The 22,586-nt window shown below is 54.9% G+C and overlaps 1 protein-coding gene and 1 pseudogene across 1 annotated transcript in view; one reads left to right on the top strand and one right to left on the bottom strand.

The window, feature by feature from the left end:
• The window catches only part of RBFOX3 (RNA binding fox-1 homolog 3), a 551,245-nt gene that overhangs the window by 166,145 nt on the left and 362,514 nt on the right, over positions 1 to 22,586 (top strand). The window lies entirely within an intron of this gene.
• Positions 13,513 to 22,586, bottom strand: part of LOC126063198 (basic proline-rich protein-like) — a 54,259-nt pseudogene continuing 45,185 nt past the window's right edge.

The following is a 22,586-nucleotide window of genomic DNA, read 5'->3' as shown; positions in this document are numbered from 1 at the left end:
TGCCTCCCAATGCCCTCCTGTTGAGCCCTTTGGTTTCCTCATTTGCAGTCTGCTCTGCTTCTTAGATGAACACAGGCACGAGCGAGGTCAGTGGTGTGAACTGTGCTGTACGCCCCCCTCCCTCCAGCAGCTTCCATGGCTCCTGTGGCTCCCTCGCAGCCCAGCCTCGTCCCACCCCGCCTCCTTTGCTCCCTGTGTGCCACTGTGTTGGTCTGTCGCCATGGTGGGCCTTGGGGCATGCCGCCCCCTGAACTGCTCCTGGATCCGCTCAGGTGTTGCCCCTTCGCACCACTTGAATATCCATCCACACAGCACCCCTCAGTCTCCAGCTACAGAAGCCAGACCCTTTCCTCGCCCCCAGACCTTCTCTGTGGCATCCTGGTGGGCTCTTTCCTTCGAGCAGCCACCACCATCAGAAATCTTGCTTTTGTTCCTGTGTATTGACTGTGTGTGTGCTCCAGACTCAGTCCCGGAGGGCAGAGACCTCCTCGCTCTTGTTCACGGTTGTTTCTCCAGCTCCCAGCCGGCCCAGAATGTGTTTGTTAAGTGGGCCTTGCTTGTGAGCAGAGACCAGCTGCTGTTCTCTGGCACCCGGCTCCATTGCTGTCTTGGGGCGGAAGGGTGCTCTAATTCTACCCAGCTGGGTTTCCAAACATGGGAGCCCTCGTGGGGCCGTCTGCAGTAGATGATGCTGCAAACCTGCAGCCTTCCCAGGAGAGGCCAGTGGAAATGTTTAAAAGGACATAAAGGTGTGTTAGAAAGAGTCAAGCAGCCATGCATCTCGGTTGAGAGATTTCATAGATCTCTGGAAGTGGATGACATTTCCAGAGATCAGAAAGGCCATCCCCTGCTTAAGAGCGGTGCTGGAACTGCCCCACCCCCCTGCCAACATACCAGCTGGATGGGGCTCGGGTGCCCAGGCTGTACTGCCCAGACGTGCGAGATCCATGCATTCTGGCGTGTCTCCACAGGCTGCCCTTTTCCCACTGCCATCTGAGGCTCTAAGGTGCTCACACATCCATCCCTTCAGGAAGCATCACGAGGGGCTGATGTGGGTCAGGTGCAGAACTCGGTGCTGGCTGTGCAGGGCAGGAGAAACTCATGTGGACTTTGCGCCTGAAGGCTGGTCATCTGGAGAGGGAGGGGACAGCAGCAATCAGACACGTCATCTAAGTCTATGTGTTTATATCATATCTCTATCTCTCTATTCCACCTGTATCTATGTTCTCCTTGTCTAGTGTCTATCTCTCTGTTCCACCGGTATCTATGTTCTCCTTATCTAGTTTCTATCTCTCTGTTCCACCTGTATCTATGTTCTTCTTGTCTAGTGTCTGTCTCTCTGTTCCACCTGTATCTATGTTCTCCTTATCTAGTTTCTATCTCTCTGTTCCACCTGTATCTGTGTTCTCCTTATCTAGTCATTACCTGTATCTTTATCAATATCATCATCTGTATAGGATTTATATATAGATTATATATCTACATTTATCTATCTGTACCATTTACACCTATATCATCCTTATCTGTATCATTGATAGCTATATCACCAATATCTATATAATTTAAGTATAGATTATACATCTGCATTTATCTATAGCATTTATATCTATATCATTGGTATTTATAGTTACATCAATATCATTATCTATGTAACTTAAGTACAGATTATATATTTATATGGAAACCCTGGTGGCGTAGTGGTTAAGAGCTACGGCTGCTAACCAAGAGGTTGGCAGTTCAAATCCACCTTGTGCTCCTTGGGAACTCTGTAGGGCAGTTCTACTCTGTCCTATAGGGTCGCTGTGAGTTGGAATCGACCCGACAGCAGTGGGTTTTTATATATTTATATATCTATACCATTCTATTTCAACCTGTACCTGTGTACATCTATGCTGTTGTTAGTTGCTGTCAATTCTATGCCGACTCCTGGTGGCCCCACGTGTGTCAGAGTAGAGCCGTGCTCCTTAGGGTTTTCAGTGGCTGATTTTTCAGAAGTAGATCACCTGGCCTTTCTTCCAAGGCGCCTCTGGTTGGGTTTGAACCGCCAACCTTTTGGCTAGTAGTTGAGCTCTTAACTGTTCATGCCACCCAGGGACCCCACCTGCCTCTCTGCCTACACCTGTATATAGCTACAGCGACAAAAATCAGCTGCCATTGAATCAGCTGTGACTCATGGCAACCCCATGAGTGTCAGAGTAGAGCTGTGCTCCACAGGGTTTTCAGTGGCAGATCTTTCTTCTGAGGCACCTCTGGGTGGACGTGCACCTCCAGCCCTTTGTTTAGCAGCTGAGTGCTTTCATCATCTGACCAACAAGGAGTCCATATCTAAAAAAAAAAAAAAAAAATCACGAATTGTTCCAAGTTCCCTAAAGGAAATGGACAGGGTGGTGTGATAAGAATAATGGGAGGTAGTCAGGGGAGGCCTCTCTGCAGGTGAGCGAAACCCAGCAGGTGAGCAGGAGACAGCCTGTGCCCTGTGGGCAGGTGGGGAGCTTAGGGAGGTATTTCGGGCAGTAGGAACAGCATGTGCAAAGACTTCGTGAGCAAAGAGTTTGTGTTTGAGGGAGAGAAAGAAGCCCAGTGACGGGGATGGGGTGCAGATAGGCTGCGGTGTCTAAGGTTGATCCTGGGGACGAGAGGCACCATTGCCCTGACCAGTGGCCTCCTGGGTGCTGCATTGGAGGGTGGTTCTCCTGCCCAGGATGTTCTGACCAGCAACCCCTGATGCCCAGCATCGCCAGGGGTCCAGGGCACGTGGCCCACTGTCTGCTGTGGGCGCAGGGACAGCCAACAGGATAATGAAAATGAGCTTCTGGGAATCGAGTCGGCTCCTTTTCCTTTTTCTCCATTGGCTGAATGACCCCAGGCCCCCAGCACATCTCTTTATTAAGCTGCTGTGTTGTGCCAGGTGCCCAGGGACAGAGCAGTGGCATGGTAACACAGAGGAAGGTTGGCCGGCTCCAGGCATCCTGGGGGAATTGCATTGACTCTCTGATGACCATTCTCCCAAGACCGCATGGAGGGGGCAGCAGTGCGTAGACTCGGGGAGGAAAGGCAAGTGGATTGCGATCGTGGGTGCATGCGCACACCCAAGCATACCCGCAAACCCCCACGCATCCCCGCACACACCTGAACACACCCACGCATACCTGCACACACCCATACTCGCCTGTACACACCACACGCCCATGCCGACCTGCACACACCCGTGCACACCCACAGACAACCGCATACTGCACACCGCCTCTGCGGTCTTCTTTTCTCTCTATAACCCAAGGCTGGCTGCAGCTCCCCTAGGGGTGCGGGGTGGTGCGGGCCGCTTTCCAACCCATCTGGGCATAGGTGTGCTCTTTACAGCTTTTCTGCCCCCCATCTGCCCCAGACTATTCTAAGAGGGGAAGAAGGCACCCCCTTCCCTGTCCCTGTGATCGGCTGGTCAGCTGGCTGGCTGGTCAGGGCAGCTTCCAGCCCCCTCTCTCTTCCCGACAAATGCAGTGAAGCTGCGCACTCAGAGGGGTTTGCTCTCTGCAGAGCTGCTCTCTGCTCGGTGTGCCCTCCGCCCGGGTGAAGCTGCCAGCCTTCCTCTCCAGCCCGGACACCACACTTGGTTAAGTGTGCACATGTTGGCTTTTTTGCACTCATTTTACATAAGTAACACGTTGCTCCACCCCAATGCTGGGGCGGTTGCAGAGGTTCCCTCATTTGACCCTCAGAGCAACCCCATGAGGTTGCTATTATCACCCCCATTTTACAGACTGGGAAACTGAGGCCTAGAGAGATTGAGTAGCTTGCCCAAAGTTGTCCATTCCCTTGGCAGGACCAGTGAGATGTGAAGGGCAGCGAGGTGTCTGTGCAAAGCCGCTAGACTGCTGCTTCCCACGTGTGCTGGGCATGTCCCAAAAGAAAGTGGCCTTCCCTGTGATACCTTGGGTCACAGTCTCACCCCCTGCCCCAGAGTCCGTGAAGGAGCTATCTGCATCCCCTCCCTCCCCAGCCTTGCAGCCCTGACCTGCCCCTCAGCTGAGGTTGAGCCCTTTCGCTGAGGTCGGCCCTCTGTCGTCCCCTCTGTCCCTCTTGGCCCCGTTGTTTCTCATTTCTGGCATCTCCTTCCTCAGCTCTGTGCCCCTGGCTCCTCCTTGTTCTCCCCTGGGTTTCTCCCTCCGCTCCCCCTGAAAAGTGTAGCTGCATCTCTCCTTCCTTTCATCAGACACTGCTCGGGAGGGTTTAGGGTTAGTGTTCTCCCTACTCCAGTGTGATTTTGTTAACCGATGACATCTGCAAAGGAAAACCCTATTTCCCCAAACAAGGCCACATTCACAAGCCCAGGTCTTAGAACTTCATCATATCTTTTTGGGGGGTACAAGTCTACCCATAACAGTGTCCCACAGAAGTAGCTCCCTTCTTCCAGCACTTAACATATTAGCGTGCCTGGTATCTATCAATCCTCGCGGCCACCCAGGACAGGAGGTAGGTACCATCTTTCAGGTGATAGAATGGAAGGTTTGGCGAGATCGAAGTGCTGCTGGGGGTGGTGGAGCTAAGGTGTTAACCTAGAGTGCCCCTGGTAGGCACTCAGTGGGCCGTGATGGCTCCTGGGGTCTCCCCATTCGATAGCTGATGGCTTCCCCTTGCCAGTTTATATGAAGGATCCACCTGGTCCCATGTTTCAGGCTGAACAGCTGAGTTGCTGTCAAGATGAGGGGACCAGTCTCCAGGGGGGGATTTGAACACAGATTTCCCCAGCCATCGTCTGTCTCCGCGATGATGCCTCCTTGATGTTGGCGTGCTTGTCTTCTGCGGTGAGACCGCAGTGAAGGTGACAACTTCTTCCAGGACGTCTCTGCCGTGATTGTTACCCACACTGACAGTCCCCGAGGTTCAGGGCTGGCTGCGCTTGACTGAGCCGAATGCATTAGCATACAACATTTAAAACCAAATATCCTCCGTTTTTTTTTTTTTTTCTTTTCTCTTTTGCTACCCAGGTGTTTAGATTTAATTTCTTCCAAATGAAACACCAAAACATCATTGTGTTCCCTAATAATTATGCATTTTGAGAGCAAATTGTCATAATGAAGTGGGGCAGGAAAGGCTTAGCGTATCTGGAGGTGGAAACTTCTGGGGAGAAAACATGGCTTTGGGTGAGCCACGGGACCCTTCCAGCCAGGGGAGTGGCCACAGGTCAAAGGACGACCCCTCCCCCAGCTGCTAACTGAAGATGGCCAGCCCTGATTCAGCCAAGTCCATTTTGTGCTTTTCTGTAAGTAGGCTTTACTTCTCAAACGTGTTTCATAAGCAAGGGTTTTATTTTCTCTCCTCCTAGGATCTGTCTTTTTGGACAGAGGCATTTGAGGGCAGTCTCAGTTACACGGAAAAATCACACCTCATCCAGTGTTATTTCCTGGCGGACTGCCCCGGGAGTCCCACCACGTTCTCTTTAGATAAAGGTTCTGTTCTTTAATAGTGTAGCTTCTTGGATCCTGGCAAGTTGCTAATAATTTTTCCTCCCATCTTCTTCTTCCTCGGGGCCATATAGTAATTCCAAACTTGTAATTCCTCTTGGAACTTTGGGTGATTCATTTTCCTGGAGTCACTGCCCCGGAAACCTTCCAAAGGTCATATCTGTGTTAATACCTTGGAATTTCTATTTTCATATTTGTAGGGAGATGTTCTTATGGTCTCTGAGGTTTTTTTTTTTTTTTTTTTTTTCCTACCTCTTTCCCTTCAATCTTCCTATGCCCAAAGTGAGGAATTGGTGGTTCACTGGTAGAATTCTTGCCTTCCATGTAGGGGACCTAAGTTTGATTCCCGGCCAGTGCGCCTCATGTGCTGCCACCACCCATCCATCAGGGAAGGCTTGCGTGTTGCTGTGATGCTGAACAGGTTTCAGCAGAGCTTCCAGGCTAAGATGGGCTAGGAAGAAAGGCCTGGTGATTTGTTTCTGAAAATCAGCCAGTGAAAACCCTGTGGATCACAATGGTCTGATCTGCAACCTATCATGGGGATGGCCCAGGACCAGGCAGCGTTTTGTTCTGCTATGCATGGGGTCACCATGAGTCGGGCACAGACTTGATGGCAGCTCACAGCAACAAGGACAACATGCCAGAGTACCCCTTGTTCCAAGTCCAGGAGTCAGACCACAGCCTGAGAAGGGACTGGATTGGAACTGACGTTGGAAATGGCCTGATTCCTCCCCTGCCCAACCTCTCCCTGCGGGAGCACAGGGAGGGCAGCCTGCAGCATCTGCGTGCCCAGGGGGACTTTTGGCCCTCTTCGAATCTGAGCACTTGTGTTTCCTGGGTTTCTGCACACCCATGCCTCCCGTTTTCCTGTGCGTGCATGTGTGCATGGGGTTTTCAAAGCTCTGCACCATTTCCTCGTCCCTCTCCCTGCCTCTGTGCAGACATGAGTTGCTTTTTGGACCGGGCATTCCACCGTGCTAACATCCTCCCCCTAGTGGGAAAGGAGATGGCTGTGATTAGCCTAACGAGTGATTAATTAACAAGCGAGCTGGCTCTACAGTGGAAATGTGCTGACCTTGCTGAATAACGGCAGGGATGGAGCCAGCAGATACCAGGCACTGTGGCCCTTCTTGGCTTTAATCCTGAGTCCGACTGACATCCAGCCACTCTCCCCTCTCGGTGCAGAGGTACCGCTGCAGTCCTTGTGGATGCGTGGCTGTGTGCACACGCGTGGGGACATGCCAGCTGGAGAGAGCTGGTGCCGGCTGCTCTCCACGTGTCCAGAGAGGACATCTAGCAAGGGAGATGCTCCGTAGGGTCTGTTGTTGTGGTACTGAGTTGATTCTGACTCCTAACAACCCTATAGGGCAGGGCAGAGTCGCTTTCCTAGGCTGTAATCTTTACAGGAGCAGACTGCTGGGTCTTTTCACCTGAGGAGCGGGTGACGGATTCAAACTACCAACCTTTCAGTTAGCAGCCGAGCACTTAACCATTGCACCACCAGGGCTCCTTCCATAGGGTCTGTAGGTGGACAGATTTAAATAAGCGCACGTCTCGTACCAGTGCATAGGAATATTCATTTACAATTGAATGAAAGGAACGGATGTCAGTGGCAGCACGAATTTTAAAAAATCTTTAGAGGCAGATGCTGGAGGCTTCTGAAAGACTTTGTGTGGAATGAATTGGCCTGGAGTGTCGGAGGTGGGACGGGGGCTCAGGAAGTTCTTGCTGACCCACCCTGAGGTGGGCTGTCACTGTGGCTAGAGAGGGACCACGGTGCTGTGGGGACTAGGCTGAGCACAGGGATGGTGCAGGGTTGGAGGAAATGCCATTTCTTCTCCAAGAATCCTGCGTTCTGCAGGTGATGTGCTGGTGAGTGGAAGGCCGAGCTGGGCCTCGCCTCTGCTCCTTGGACTCCAGCCCACAAGCTGCTGCCTTTACAACTAACTGGGGGTCCTGTCCTTTCTCAGCTCAGATCACCCCACCCTGGGACTGGGACCTGGAAATGCACCACTTCCTGGGATGGGGCAGGGCTGGGGCCATGGGGAGGAAGTCCAGTTGGAGTCTCGTGGGGGGAGAATGACACGATGGGGGAGGAAGGAGTTAATGAGGGAAAAGAAAAGTCGGGGGGACCAGGGGAGATGGTGGGGTGAGTGACAGTCCCCACAGCCTTCTCCAGAATGTGTTTTGTTCAGCACTGTCAGTAATTAAATGTTAATTTTCCTCACGGAAGCTGAAGGGAATGCGTGCAGTGCCGGAAACCCATCGTGGGCTCCTCTTCCCCTGCTCCTGGGCTATGGGGACCAGGGGTGGGGTGGGGGGGTTCTGTGGCCCTCACTCTCCATGCAGGGGGGCATGGCAGTGACACACAGGAGCGGGCCTGGCTGCCCAGTAATACCAGTGCCTAGCAGAGTGGCCAGCCCAGGCCCCAGTGGCTAGGCAGGTGGGCATGCTAGTGACCACCCTGGGGGTGTGGCCGTCAGAGTAACCCCTTCATTGCCCAGGACACCAAACCCAAGCTAAATGGCGCCACTGACGTTATATCTTTCTGTGCCTTTTCTCTGTATCTGGGGTCCTCCATGAGGGGGTTTTAGGGGCTGTTCTGCCTTTAGCAAGGGCTGCCATCCCTCCAGGGAGAGTGGCATGACCATTTCTGAGTCTGCAGGGAGGCCAGGCCCCTGGTATTGACCGTGCCCTGGGAAGTGCTTTACGTGGACCTCCGGCGATCCTTGAGTATGTCCAAGGGCTCCAGCTGAAGGTCTTCTGCCCCAGTGTGCCCCCTGCCCACCCCACCCGCTCCTGCCTTGCACCTGACCCCTGACAGAGTGCCTCCTTACTGGACCTTGGCCTGGCCCCCTTCTCTGCTTTGCCAAATGCTCACATGGATGGCATAAAACTGAAGAGGGAGCTGGCCCCTGACTCGCAGTGACCCCACGTGAAACAAGATGAAACACTGCCCAGCCATGCGCCGTCCCCATGACTGGTTTCGGGTCAGACTGGGTTGCTCCCTAGGGTTTTCGCTGGCTGGTTTTCAGAAGTAGATCATCAGGCCTTTCTTCCGAGCCCTTCTTAGTCTGGGTGCTCCGCTGAAACCTACTCAGCCTCCTGGCAGAGCACAAACCTCCCCTGATGGATGGGTAGAGGCTGCACCTGAGGTACACTGGCTAGACACTGAACCCAGTTCTCCCTCGTGGAAGATGAGACTTCTCCCCCCGCCCCGACTAGCAGCCTTTGAAATACTTCCCTGCCTCCGCCTGCAAGAAAAACCCCGCAAGTCAGAGAGAGCGCGGCTGGTGGTTTTAGCCCAGCTCTGGGCACGCAGTCCTGGGAACGCGCTCGTTAGCTGGGTCTTGGAAAGCTTCTCAACCTTCCTGTGCCTCAGCTGTCCCTTCTGAGAAGTGGGGGTACTCATTAGACCCTGCCTGCCCCCAGAGACAGAACAGTGATACACAGGGCCCGGCAGCAGGATGAGCCCACGTTGCCTCCTGGCCGACACGGCCGCCTTGCCTGCGGGGGAGGTGGCATTTGTAGGACGGCTGTGCGTGGCCGGCAGGACGGCTGGCTGAGGCTGTGAATTTAATTTCCCTGTGGCTCGAGACTGAGGCCTGAGATCTGCTCAAGGGCCTCTCAGACACTGTGGCAGCCTGGGCCACATCCACTTTTGGAGGCGCCGGATATGTTAGAAAATGAAGACATGCAGGAAGGAGGGGGCAGAACGGGGGACCGATCTGAAATTTACAGCGAACACAGGAGCCCTCTGGCCGCACACTCGGAAGGAGTGACCACAGCCCAGGCTCCTCTTGAGATAAGGCAGAAACCTTAGAAGGGGAGGCCGGGCTGAAGGCCCCCATGGCAGGGCCTCAGGGGTGTGGGTGAGTGTCATGTGAGCTGAAGGAGCTCGGGCCTGACCACACACCACCCTCTCTTCCTGGCCTGGCAGCTCCTGGCCCAGGATCTGCTGCTCAGAGGGAACCAGGAGGAGGCGTCCTGGCTTAGAGCTGGGGATGGGTGGTTGTGGGGGAGAAGATTCTAGATTTTTCTAGAAGAGCAGATTCTATGTCTTCCTGCTGCCTGAAGGGAACCAGGAGGAGGTGTCCTGGTTTAGAGCTGGGAGAAATTTCTGGATCTTTCCAGAAGTGCAGATTCTGTGTCCTCAGAGTGCAGCCCAGCTGACGCCACACTGTGCTTGGCCCTCCAGGCTCCTGGTGGGGATACGGTGCTCTCGGGTGGCTGCTGTGGCAGTTTGGCTTTCAGAGCACAGAGGAACTGCCTCTGTCAGGACCACTCCCCACCCAGGGCGACCCTGGAGCCTGACCATTCTCTGTAGTGGGGCTGTCCTGGGCACTGTAGGCTGTTTAGCAGCACTTCTGGTCTCCATCCATGACATACAGGAGCACCCCCACTGCACCCCCAGTTGTGACCACCCAAACATTGGCAGATGTCCCCTGGGGCAGCAGGGTTCCCAGCTGAGGCCCACCACCAGAGGTCCACCAGTCAGACAGAGAGCATCCTGCCCTTTGCAAAGCCTCCCCAGGCCAAGGGGCATGGGGCCCCAGCTGAGTTGGAAGGTTCCAGCAATGAAACAGGACAGAGTCCAGCAAAGACAGCCTCATGGGACTCTTTGGCACTCACACAGGAGTGGGGCAGGGTGTCTGGAAAGCACTCTCCAAGGCTCCTCTGACTTTATCACTGCCTGTCAAGACAAGGGGCGGGAAGGGGAGGTTTTCTGTGCTGGCCTGAGCCTCAGCATAAGTAGCAGAAAGTTCTCAGGGGAGGAGAGAGTGGGAGAAACCATCCTAATGTCTGTGATGTTGGGAGCTTTGGGATTCCTTCTGCTGGTCTGCCATGTAAACAGCCACCGGAATGGAGGCCACCCTCAGAGGCAGGCCCCCTTCCAGGTCTGTGCCTGAGGCTTTAATAGAGAAAGGCGTTTCCTCCTCTGGGAACCTCAGGAACCTGTGGCGCTTCTCTGAGACAAAGACCCATCCATCCGTCCCCACGGTGTGTCATTTAGAAAACACACTTTGGAATCCGTTGCTCCAGGGGTCCTGAGCACTTCCTTCGGCTTTCCCTCTGGGCCACGGGGTCTTCACGTAAGAAAATGCACTCCCTGTATACCCCAGCCACCACCTGTCTGTCAGTCTGTCATATGGCTGTGGCTTGTGTGTTGCTATGATGCTGGAAGCTATGCCACCAGTATTTCAAATACCAGCAGGGTCACCTATGGTGGACAGGTTTCAGCGGACCCTCTAGCTTAAGACCGCCTAGGCAGAAAGGCCTGGCTGTCTGCTTCCGGAAATTAGCCAATGAAAACCCTGTGGATCACAACAAAATATTGTTTAATGTAGAGCTGGAAGATGAGCCCGCTGGGTTGGAAGGCAGCAGTGGACGCGAGCGTACCAACGACTGTGAGGAAGGCGCGGGAGCAGACAGCATCCTGTTCTGTTGTGCGTGGGGCCGCCATGAGTCAGAGCAATTCAACAGCAACTTCAGTGCAATGAATTACTTAACCTGGCCCTTCTGGCCGTAGTCTTTGTGACTCACGCGTAATAATTGAGTTCTGGAGGTGGAGGAGAAGACCTTGCCACCACCAAGAAAGAAGAGCCAGGAGCGGAGTGTGTCCTTTGGACCCGGGATCCCTGCACTAAGAAGCCCCTGGAACTAGGAGACCGAGAGAGACAGCCGTAACACTGAAGACAGCAAGAAGCAGCGGCAGAGAAATGGCAGCAGCAGGGACAGAAGATTGTCAGGAGATGGTGAGGTGGGCTTCCCCACCCATGGAGCAAGAAAGCTGAGCAGCTTTGGGCAGGAGGCTTGCTGGGGGAGTGGGGTGCCTCTGGGCACTTGGTGGAGTTAGGTTTGCTGACCCACAGAGCTAGAGCTGAGCGCCTTCAGGCCGAGGCTTACTGGTGGATTGGGGTGCCTCTGGGTACTTACTGGCAGATCTAAAAGAGCTTTGTAACACTTGCCCGAGCAAAGCAGAAGCCAGGCCTAGGGGCTGAGGGCCAGAGAGAGACCTGCCTGCAGGCATGGCTGAGAATAGGCTGTCCTGATGGTAGAACTGTATCCTGAGCATTCCTGAACCTGAATTGTAACCTTTTGGTTCCCTGATAAGCCCCATAATTGTAAGTAGGGTCTGTGAGTTCTGTGTGGCCATTGCAAGAAATTATCAAACCCAGGAGAGACGTGGAGAGTGCCTGGGGAGGGATGGATGGTATCAGAATTAGTAAAGATGGTGCAGAGGGGAGGTGCGGCAGACTTCCTCCTCACAGCAATCAGCCTTTGGCTGTTGATCTTGATTCTCTTTCCCTCTTGTAGAGTTAGAGGAGGTTAGACGCTTCCACCACGCCATTTTTACAGCAACTCACAACAATCACATCAACAATATACCCAAGAGAAATGAAACATACATCCACACAAAAACTTGTAGCATTATTTATAATAGACAAAAAGTGGATACAAGTCAAATATCCATCAGTGGAAGAGCGGATACACAAACTGTTGCACATCTATGCATTGGAATGTTATTTGCCGTAAAAAGGAACGACGTTCTGATGCATGTTATTCAGGCAGGGCTGAGTCCTCCTGGGGCTCTGAGGGAGAATCTGTGCCACGCCTTTCTCCCAGCTTCTGGCCATCCTTGGTGTTCCTGGGTTGTGGCTCCATCACTCAGTCTCGGCCTCCATTGCACATGGCCTTCCCTGTGTCCCTTTCTATCTCTTATAAGGTTGCTTTCACTGGACCCAGGGCCCCCCTAAATTCAGGTTGACCTCATCTTGATCCTGAGCTTGATTACATCTGCAGGAGCCGCGCTGCCAAATAAGGTCACACTCTGAGGTTCCAGGTGGACGTGCACTCTGGGGGAGCACCATTCAGCCTGCTAGGGAGATAAGGCACCCAGGACCACACACCCAACCTGAGTGCAGCTGCGATGGGACCCGGGCGCCTGCTCCAAAGCTCACACAGCTCCTTCTCCGCACCTTGCTCCCCTCTGGCTTAGATCCATCTCTGGGGGAGGCTCGGGTGCCCACTCCTTGGTTGCTGTTTCCCAGGCAATTTCTCTCCCACCCACAAGTCACTCTCCTTGTGTCTCGAATTGCTGCTGCTGGTGTCCTCTCCTGGGTCCTGGTCTACCTGCATTGCCCTTGGGTGTGTGGTCCGCTGAGAAGCCCACACCTGGGCTGCACCTGTACCGGCCTGCCCCCAGCTGCAGCCCCTGTGACCGTCTTGAGTTGTGCCAGCTCACCTTATGGGGCTGAGGCTGCAAGAGAGCTTGCAAGGGCCACTCTCGTGGGGTGGAGGGAGTGGGAGGCTTTGAAGGGAGAAAACACGTGGGCGAATTAAGGATGTGGGTGGAAGCAAGGGCTTGGATGCTGGTAAGGGGGCTGGCCTGGGCCCTGGTGGGTCTAGGAGGGAGGAGGGTGTGTTCACAGTGGGAGGCAGGTCTGGAGGGAAAAGCAGGAACTAGGGTCAATCTCCCAGGTCACACATTTCGATCATGGGATGGGATGGCACCACGGTCCAGGCACACAGGCGTCACTTGGTGGCTGATTCCTTGGCTAAAGTTGAAGTCTGGTGGGCAGGCCAGCTGTTGACTCTGAGGAGCTGCTCTGATGGGAATCAGCGGAGGGTGTCCACAGCTGCTGCCCTGACTCCTGGCCCCAGGGCTCCCAGCAGCTAAGTTTGAAAGTCACAGGGTAGCAGATGGAGCCCTGGCTGGCAGGGTGAGGACAGTGCCAGCTCACTCAGCCTGGTGGTCCCAAAACCCCTGGGCCCCACATTTATGTAGCAGGGATGATGGGGGACAATGCATGGGGACAGTGTTCCCTCTGCTAAACAGAGGCACTGTCTGTGACAACACGGTGAAACAACGAGAAATGGGACTGAAGTGTAGGCTCCCTCACAGGACACTGATTCCTGCAGCTGAGGAACAGATATTCCTAACTCAGGAAACAGGCAACAGCCTGCCTGCTTCAGCGCTACGTGAGGCGCAACGTTCTCTGCAGTCAGTAATTCCAGCTAAACTGAAGGAGACCTTCCTGGGCGGGTCTGGTCATTGCTGAAGGGCCGTCGGCAGTGGTAGTGATGGTGGTGGTAGTAGTAATGATGGTGGCGGTGATGGTGGTGATGGTGATGGTGGGGGTGGTGGTGATGGTGATGATGGTGGTGGTGATGGTGGTGGTGATGGTGATGATGGTGGTGGTGATGGTGGTGGTGGTCGTGATGATGGTCGTGATGGTGGTGGTGATGGTGATGATGGTGGTGGTGGTGGTGGTGATGGTCGTGGTGGTGGTGGTGATGGTGATGATGGTGGTGGTGATGGTGGTGGTGGTGGTGGTGATGGTGGTGGTGGTGGTGGTGGTGGTGGTGGTGGTGGTGGTGGTGATGGTGGTGGTGGTGGTGATGGTGGTGGTGGTCGTGATGGTGGTGGTGGTGGTGATGGTGGTGGTCGTGATGGTGGTGGTGGTCGTGATGGTGTTGTGATGGTGATGATGATGGTGGTGGTGGTGGTGATGGTGGTGGTGGTGGTGGTCGTGATGGTGGTGGTGGTGGTGATGGTGGTGGTCGTGATGGTGGTGGTGGTCGTGATGGTGGTGGTGATGGTGATGGTGGTGGTGGTGGTGGTGGTGATGGTGGTGGTGGTGATGGTGATGGTGATGATGGTGGTCGTGATGGTGGTGGTGGTCGTGATGGTGGTGGTGATAGTGATGATGGTGGTGGTGATGGTGGTCGTGGTGGTGGTGGTGGTGGTGGTGGTGGTGATGGTCGTGGTGGTGGTGGTGATGGTGATGATGGTGGTCGTGATGGTGGTGGTGGTCGTGATGGTGGTGGTGATGGTGATGATGGTGGTGGTGATGGTGGTGGTGGTGGTGGTGATGGTGGTGGTGGTGGTGGTCGTGGTGGTGGTGGTGGTGGTGGTGATGGTGGTGGTGGTGGTGATGGTGGTGGTGGTCGTGATGGTGGTGGTGGTGGTGATGGTGGTGGTCGTGATGGTGGTGGTGGTCGTGATGGTGTTGGTGATGGTGATGATGATGGTGGTGGTGGTGGTGATGGTGGTGGTGGTGGTGGTGGTGGTGGTCGTGATGGTGGTGGTGGTGGTGATGGTGGTGGTCGTGATGGTGGTGGTGGTCGTGATGGTGGTGGTGATGGTGATGGTGGTGGTGGTGGTGGTGATGGTGGTGGTGGTGATGGTGGTGGTGGTGGTGGTGGTGGTGGTGATGGTGGTGGTCGTGATGGTGGTGGTGGTGGTGGTGATGGTGGTGATGGTGATGATGGTGGTGGTGGTGGTGATGGTGGTGGTGATGGTGGTGGTGGTGGTGGTGGTGATGGTGGTGGTGGTGGTGGTGGTGATGGTGGTGGTCATGATGGTGGTGGTGGTCGTGATGGTGGTGGTGGTCGTGATGGTGGTGGTGATGGTGGTGGTGGTGGTGGTCGTGGTGGTGGTGGTGGTGGTGGTGGTCGTGGTGGTGGTGGTGGTGGTCGTGGTGGTCGTGGTGGTGATGGTGGTGGTGGTGGTGGTCGTGGTGGTGGTGGTGATGGTGGTGGTGGTGGTGGTCGTGGTGGTGGTGGTGGTGATGGTGGTGGTCGTGGTGACAGTGGTGGTGGTCGTGATGGTGGTGGTGATGGTGATGGTGGTGGTGGTGGTGGTGATGGTGGTGGTGATGGTGGTGGTGATGGTGATGGTGGTGGTGGTGGTGATGGTGGTGGTGATGGTGGTGGTGGTGGTCGTGGTGGTGGTGGTGGTCGTGGTGGTGGTCGTGGTGGTGGTGGTCATGATGGTGGTGGTGATGGTGATGGTAGTGGTGGTGGTGGTGGTTGTCGTGATGGTGGTGGTAGTGGTGATGGTGGTGGTGGTGGTCATGGTGGTGGTCGCGGTGGTGGTGGTGGCGGTGGTGGCGGTACTGGTGCTGGTTGTGCTGTTGGTGGTGCTGGTGCTACTTGACTGGGTCCCAGTGTGTAACCTTCAGCTTGGGGGTGGGAGCTCAGGCTGCCTCCAGAACCTAATGGGGGGCATGCTCCCTCCGCTTCTAAGCCTCCCCTTTTCGTTCTCCTTTTCTGACGCTGCTCCTATTTTCCTGTTCTCACACGTGAATCTTCCAACCCCTGGAATGTTCTGCTTATTCCAATCAGACCAAGGTCACAGGGAGTGAAGGGCTGGGATGGGAGAGGAGCTCAGGGTGCTTGTCCCTCCTCACTGGCTGTCTGGTGTGTGCATGTGGGCGTGTGGCAGCGTGATGGTGTGTGCATGCGCGCATGCATTGCTTTATTTGCATACATACGTATATGCGCTTGTATGAACGTGTGTGTGGGGGTGTGTGTGTAAAGGGGGAAGAGGGTCTGGAGCTCCTGGGAATCTCCCAAATACCCGGCTGCCCCCTGCCAGCCACCAGCCACTGTAGCAGCTGCCCATTGGATGGAGCCCTTGAGGGCAGTTTCGGGACATGTGGGCAAAACAGAGGAAAAATGAAATAACTGAGAGATTTGCAGCATATTACCTGTTTTTATTAAAAATCAATGACACAGGAGAGCGATTCCACTCTATCTTACTTAAACAATATCCCCTGCATGGGGGAGGGGGTGGGGGGCGGTGTAGGGGGAGGAGGCCAGGGCCAGGGAAGAGAGGAGGGGACCTGCCTCTTCTCTGGCTCTCCCCCTCCATAAAGCCAGCAGCTCGTGGAGGCCCTATCAGAGCCGAGATTGACAGCGGTGGCCCAGAATTGCCTGCCACACACCTCTCTCGCCTTTATTCCTGCCGTTTATCATGCTGGGCCCTGTCTCGGCACCAGAGGGACAGTTAATCAAGGCAGACTTTCTACCTTGTCATCCTGGGGCTCTGCTGGGAGAAAATGTGAACCGTAAAATTAAAATCATGGGGGCTCAGGAATTTGTGAAGAAGCTTTGGTTGGGGAGGAGGGAAAGGAAGATTTCTCCAGCTTGCTGCCCCCGGATGGGCGGACGGAGATGGTGGGCAGTGGGGATTTCACACCCAGAATCCATTTCCTCTTAGTGCTGAGCTGGGAGCCAGGCCTTCCAGCTTTGCCCCCTCGCCCCCCACCTCCCCTCTGCTCCTCTGCTCCTGCTCGCCGGACCCTCCCTTCTGGAGGAAATACAGATGAGGGCTGGCCACAGGAAAAGGGAAGCAGAGGGGAGCCCCCAGGGAATTCCGGATCTGTCTGAAATCTGCTCCCAGGTGATAGCGCAGCCACCCTGGCACCTGCCATGACCCTCCTCAATAGCCCATGCCCCACCGCAGGTGAAGCCCTGGGACACTGGGAGGAGAGAAGGGCCCCAGAGAGGAGAGGAGTCCCTGCAAGGCCTGGCCTTGCTGATGTTTGTGTGCAGAATGTTCCACCTGCTTCCAGAGAGCCAAGAGGACTGTGGGTCAGAATCTAGAGCTGGGAGAGCAGAGGGCCCGCTCTGAGTCTGGGGACACCCACAGGGGCTGTGCTCATCGTTTGATCTTGGCGAGGAGGGGAAATGGGTAGCTCCCAGAACCTTCTATGAAAAAACAGGGTGGGTTTTGTTTTATGTTTAATTTTATTATTTCCTTGGAGTGGGTTCGGACACCTGAACACGGTGATCACGGCGCCCCCTGCTGGGCCTGCAAGCGTTAGACCCAGTCTCATTTTTGGGGTGCAGGGGGAGCCCCCCAGGGACAATCCCACCCACCCAGCAGCACAGAAGAAGGCTGTTTTGCCTTTAAATGTGAAGTTCAGTTCAGCTCCATTCGAAGCCCGGGTAGTGGCAGTAGTGTGCATCCGTGTGTGTGTGGGTATGTGTATGTGTACATGTGTGCGTATATGAATGGATGTATATGGATATATGTGTGTGTGCACGTGTGTGTATGTGTATGTGTGTGTGCGTGTGTGTCCCCAGATCTGCTCCATGTACAAGGATGGTGTGGTGGGTGCCAGAACAAGTGGCTTCCCGGATTCCCAAACGGCAGAGCAATCAGGAGAGCCAAATGCCTCCTGAGACAGCCCTGTGCCTGGGGCAGTGGGTTTCGGGTGGTGTAGGTCCAATGCCTGCTTGGGTGGGGGCATCTGAGGAGCCTGGCTTTGTGAAGGGGGTCTCCTGCCTCTGGGCTGCAGGGCAAGCTTCTTGAGGACCCCAGAGCCTGTGTCTCTCCAGGGCTGGTGTGACCAAGGGTGGCCCTGACCGGCAGCTTCAGGTCAGTGCTGCCAGGCCTTCCAGCCCCCGCAGCTTTCCCTTGTCCATCATTTATTTAATAGTCTCTTTTTGATGCCAGAGGAGCCACAGGAGCAGGACAGAGAGGGGTGGACAGTACAGCCTCCCAGACGGAGCTGGGTGAGCACTGTTCAGATAGAGAGCTGTCAGTCAAGTCCAGGCCACCTCCAAGGGCCCCTCAGAACCAGCCGAGGCCTCCGCCAGACCTCTGGGGCCCCTGGGACAGCGGTCACCAGGCAGGCAGGTCCCCAGCTCCAGAGACTAGGGCTGCTGCTGGGAGAGAGATGGGCTGACTTCCACAGGCCTGGCAGTGAGGTCGGGGCCTCAGGAGCAGTATGGGGAATTGGAGGCAGCTGGATGGCACTTTTTTTTTTTTTTTTTGGGGAAAGAGAGGGGCTCATGAGTGGGCCTTCAAGACTCCTGTTAAAGGAGGAGTCAGGGCAGCCTTGGGGGTTGAAACTACAAGTAACACAGCCACAAAAATAAAAAATCAACCTGGGTTTAGACTCCACTGTCTGGACCCCCACCATGTCTAATGAAGCTTATAGAACAGAAGGGGGTGGAGCCTGATCTCCCTCCTGCTGCCCTGCGGGATGCAAGTGGTGGGGGCAGGTCGGGGGGCACAGAGGGACTTGCTGTCCTTCACCCCTGAGTCATCAGCTCTGGATACCAGACAGAGGCCGGTGAGAATTCGGGGGCGGCCCAGTGCTGCAGCCCTTGCTTTTCCCTGTCGGACGGGTCCACATTGGAACCAGCTCTTACATTTCAACTTTGGGACCTTGGCTGCACGAGGAGCCTTCTCTGAGCCTCAGTCTCCTCATCTGTGCAATGGGTACGGTAACGCCCCATCTCCGACAGCGCCCAGGGGATTTGACGAGCCAACAGTGATTAGGATAAATCCAGAAACCGGTTTCCACTGGGCGACCCCGACTCCGGGCGACCCCGACTCCGGGCGACCCCGACTCCAGGCGACCCCGTGTGCGTCAGAGCAGAGCTGTGCTCCACAGGGTTTCCAGTGGCTGAGTTTTCAGAAGTAGATCACCAGGCCTTTCTTCCGAGGCTCCTCAGAGTAGACTTGAACCAACACCCTTCGGTTAGCAGCCGAGTGTACCCTGTGCAGGGTAAACACTCAAGCCATCTTAGCTGTCCTTTTTTACCCTTGAAGTAACAATCGTGGGTCTTGCCTCCTCCACCTGGGTTTTGTCCTTGTTGTTAGGTGCTGTCAAGGTGATTTTCGACTCGCAGTGACCCCATGTGTTACAGAGTAGAGCAGCTCCATAGGGTTTCCTAGGCTTTAATCTTTATGGGAACAGATTGCCAGGTCTTTCTCCCACGAAGCTGCTGGTGGGTTCGAACAGCCAACCTTCTATTTTAGTTAGCAGCAGAGTGCTTAACCATTGTACCACCAGGGCTCTGCTTGGGCAAGAGCAGCTTGTTCCTCCGGGTTGCCCCGTGTTGCGCCTGCCGTCTGTGTCTCAAGCTCCTTAGCAGCCTTTCCCTCTGGCTCTGGTTCTGGTTCTGGCTTTGCTCCGCTCAGCCCAGGGTGGCCTCCACTGCTGCTGCCCGCTCTTCCCGACACCTGGGTCTGTCCTGACATCTCTCCACCTGCCTCCACAGCCTGCAGACCCAGCTCCCTCACACGGTCTCCTGGCCCTACTGCCCTCTTTCCCTGGTCTGGCCACACTGGGCAGGTACTCAGTGAGCCCTCTGTGCTGGGCCTCTGCCTGGCCCTCTCCAGCTTGACTCATCCTCTAGGCCTGCCCTGAGGTTCCTGTCTGCTGCACTGCATGCTGGGAACATGCTCATTTCTCACGGGCATGTCTGGGGACAACCCATCGGCCTCATTCAGGCCCCCACATGGGACACTACCACATTGCCAGGGCTGATGAATCTGCTGCCCCCAGGTCTGGTGGTCTGGGGGGCAGAGCCTCACCCCTTGCATCTTTGCACCCAGCAGGGCTGGCTTCTGGCAGCTGCCCAGCAGTTGCCTGTTGAGGAAGTGATCACTGGCATTTCTAGAAGCTTCCATCTGCTGTGTTTACACCCCCTGCAGGAGGAACTCAATGTAGGCCCTTGTGCAGGCTGTGGTCCAATGGGGAGGGCACGGGAGGGGGACAAGGCAGCCAGGGCTTGCGTGCCCATTGTAATGTGTGTCAGAGAGCCCACAACCCTGCGCTGCCCCCCGGGGACGCTCCCTTGGATTTAGAACGTGTTATGTGACTTATTGTTGTTACAGGTTTACCTTGCTAATTGGCTTAGAACAATGTTGAAATTGTTTTGCATTCCTTGGGTACACAGAGGTGGGGAGTGGGAGGAGGTGGCTGGGGACGTGTGATGGGGCGGGTAGGAGCCATTCAGGGACTTGAAGGCTGTCATGGATAAGCCATGTGCCAGCAGTGACGCACCTGTGCAGAGAGAACCTGCAGACAGATAGGTACAGGAGATCTGGATGTGGACTCTAGCACAGCCGGAGGAAGCTGGGGAGGGGGCCACAGCCAGTCCAGAAGACCACCATGTGCCAGGGAGCCCCTAGGTTGTGCCAGTGGGTAACGTGCTTGGTTGCTAACGGAAGGTTGGAGGTTGGAGTCCACCCAGAAGCTCTTCAGAAGAAAGGCCCGGCAATCTGCTTCTGAAAACTCAGCTGTTGAAAATCCATGAAACGCAGTTCTACTCTGCCACATGCGGTTGCCATGAGTCGGACTCAACTCAAACAGCAAGTAACGATATCAACAAGGAAGTTTTCAGAGTCCCCTCGTGGTGCAGATGCCCAGCTGCTAGCGATCACGTGATAAACCATAAATCACACAATGCATTCCAAATCTCTAGGGCCCCTGGGTGGTGCAAATGGGAAACATGCTCGGTTGCTAACGGAAGGTTGGAGGTTGGGAGTCCACCGAGGGGCACCTCAGAAAAAAGGCCTGGCGATCTACTTCTGAAAAACCAGCCAGTGAAAACCCTATGGAGTAAGTAGGGTCACCATGAGTCAACTGGCTCTGGTTTTAGTGAGCACGCCTCTTGTCTCGGCTCATCTAATCCTACAACCACCCTGTTGGTAGGTACTGTTGTCATTGTCCTTTTGCGGGGAAGTAAGAGAGGGTAAGCCACGGACCCCATGTCCTGAAGCTGGTATGTGGAACCGCTGGGATCCTGGCTCCAGAACCCAAGCTGGTACCCTCTGCGTTACGCCACCTCCAGAGAGACAGAGGTTCTGAACCAGGAACGAATGTCCTTGGGCAGACGGTGGTGTCTGAGCTTCTGCGTGCTGCTGTAACAAATATACCACAAGTAGGCGGCTTTAAAGAGCAGATCTTTATTTCCTTACAGTTTTGGAGGCTGGAAGTACGAATTCAGGACATCAAGGTTAAGGGAGGGTTCTTCCTTGTTGATGGCCCCAGGGATTCCTCAGTGCCCCTTCCTTGGCATCTGTCTCCCCCCGTGTGTGTTCCTGTCTATTCTGGTCTTTTTATAACTCAGAAGTAATTAGATTTAGGGCCCACCCAACACTGATATGGCCTCACTAACAGAAGAAAACCCCATTCCCAGACAGGACCATATTTACAGGCACACATATTTTGGGGGACACAGTTCGATCCATAACAGATAGCAAGTTAAGGCAAGGAACACACCTTAACTCACACCAGGCTCCTAGGAAATGTCTCCTCCTCCCGCCCTCTCCTCACAGCTGCAGGAAGCGGGGGTCTTCACCCTGAGGCCTTCAGGGAAGCCAGTTATCTTGAAGAACTGCACCTGGGGGTGGGATGGGAGACACGGGTATGCTGAGTGCCCAGTGCGGCCAGCTGCTGGACTCCAGATGGAAGGAAGCTGGGCCCTCAGGATCAAGCAGCACAAGCCTCCTCCCTTGTGGACGAGGCATTGCCTCCTCGGTATCTTTGCACACAGATGCATGCAGCTTTTGACTCTGAATGTGTGTTTCTAACTTGCTGGGATGAGAGCCTACTTGCAGTGCCCACAGCCACCCTGCAAGAGATTTCATGCTTCCAGCTGTGCTTGGCCATCACCCGACCCCGCCACCCAAAGCCCATCTCCAAAGAAAAAGTTCTGTACCCACCAACGTCTCTCACTCCGCATAGCTCAGATTGATGCAAATTGGGAAATATGCATTGACTCCTCTCTCTCCCGGGTGACACACGAAATGTGGCTGGACTCTGTCCACCCGGAATGTGGCTGGACTCTACCTGGAATGTGGCTGGATTCTGTCTACCTGGAATGTGGCTGGTTTCTGTCTACCTGCAATGTGGCTGGACTCTGTCTACCTGGCTGGGTCCCCTATACAAAGTCAGACACAGCGCCATGCTATTCCCAGCTTCATGTGATCCGAATATTCTGTACAACATCGGACTGGAGTAGAAATCATAAAGCTGAGGATGGGCTGGTCGTTTTCCCCTGGCTGTTGTCATGGCGTCTGCTGTGACCCTTGATGTCCCTCCATCTCCTAGCTCTGCAGCTCCAGCAAAAATAAAACCAGACTCCACCAGGCGGTTTTGATTCTGTATTGTCCAAGAATTAGCGTGGGTCCATTGGTGATCTGCTTTGATGTGTCCAGAAGCCTTTGTCTGATCTCTGTCTGCACTGAAGCATTAGCATTTCGTGGGCACATCTGACCCTGCAGTGACAGGAGCCTGGTGGGCCTCCTTTCAGGACCTGGCAGTGATGGGGGTGTGACCTCCTCGTCAACCCTTCAAATCCTAAAAACCACATGTGTCACCTACAGCCAATGGACTGCAGCCAAGATTCTCTCTAGTTCTCAAGGAAACAACTAGGTTGTTGGAACCCCCTTGAGGACGGTAAGCCACCTTCTGCCTTCCTGATCTACCTTGGCCCTTCTCTACCGGACCCTGGCCTACCTGGGCCCTGGTCCGTCTGGGCCCTGGTCTGCCTGGGCCCTGGTCTGCTGGGCTCAGGTCTCTCTGGGGTCTG

This window comes from Elephas maximus, chromosome 19 (assembly GCF_024166365.1).
Source record: "Elephas maximus indicus isolate mEleMax1 chromosome 19, mEleMax1 primary haplotype, whole genome shotgun sequence".
Lineage (NCBI taxonomy): Eukaryota > Metazoa > Chordata > Mammalia > Proboscidea > Elephantidae > Elephas > Elephas maximus.
This window is presented reverse-complemented; position numbering and strand designations above follow the sequence as displayed.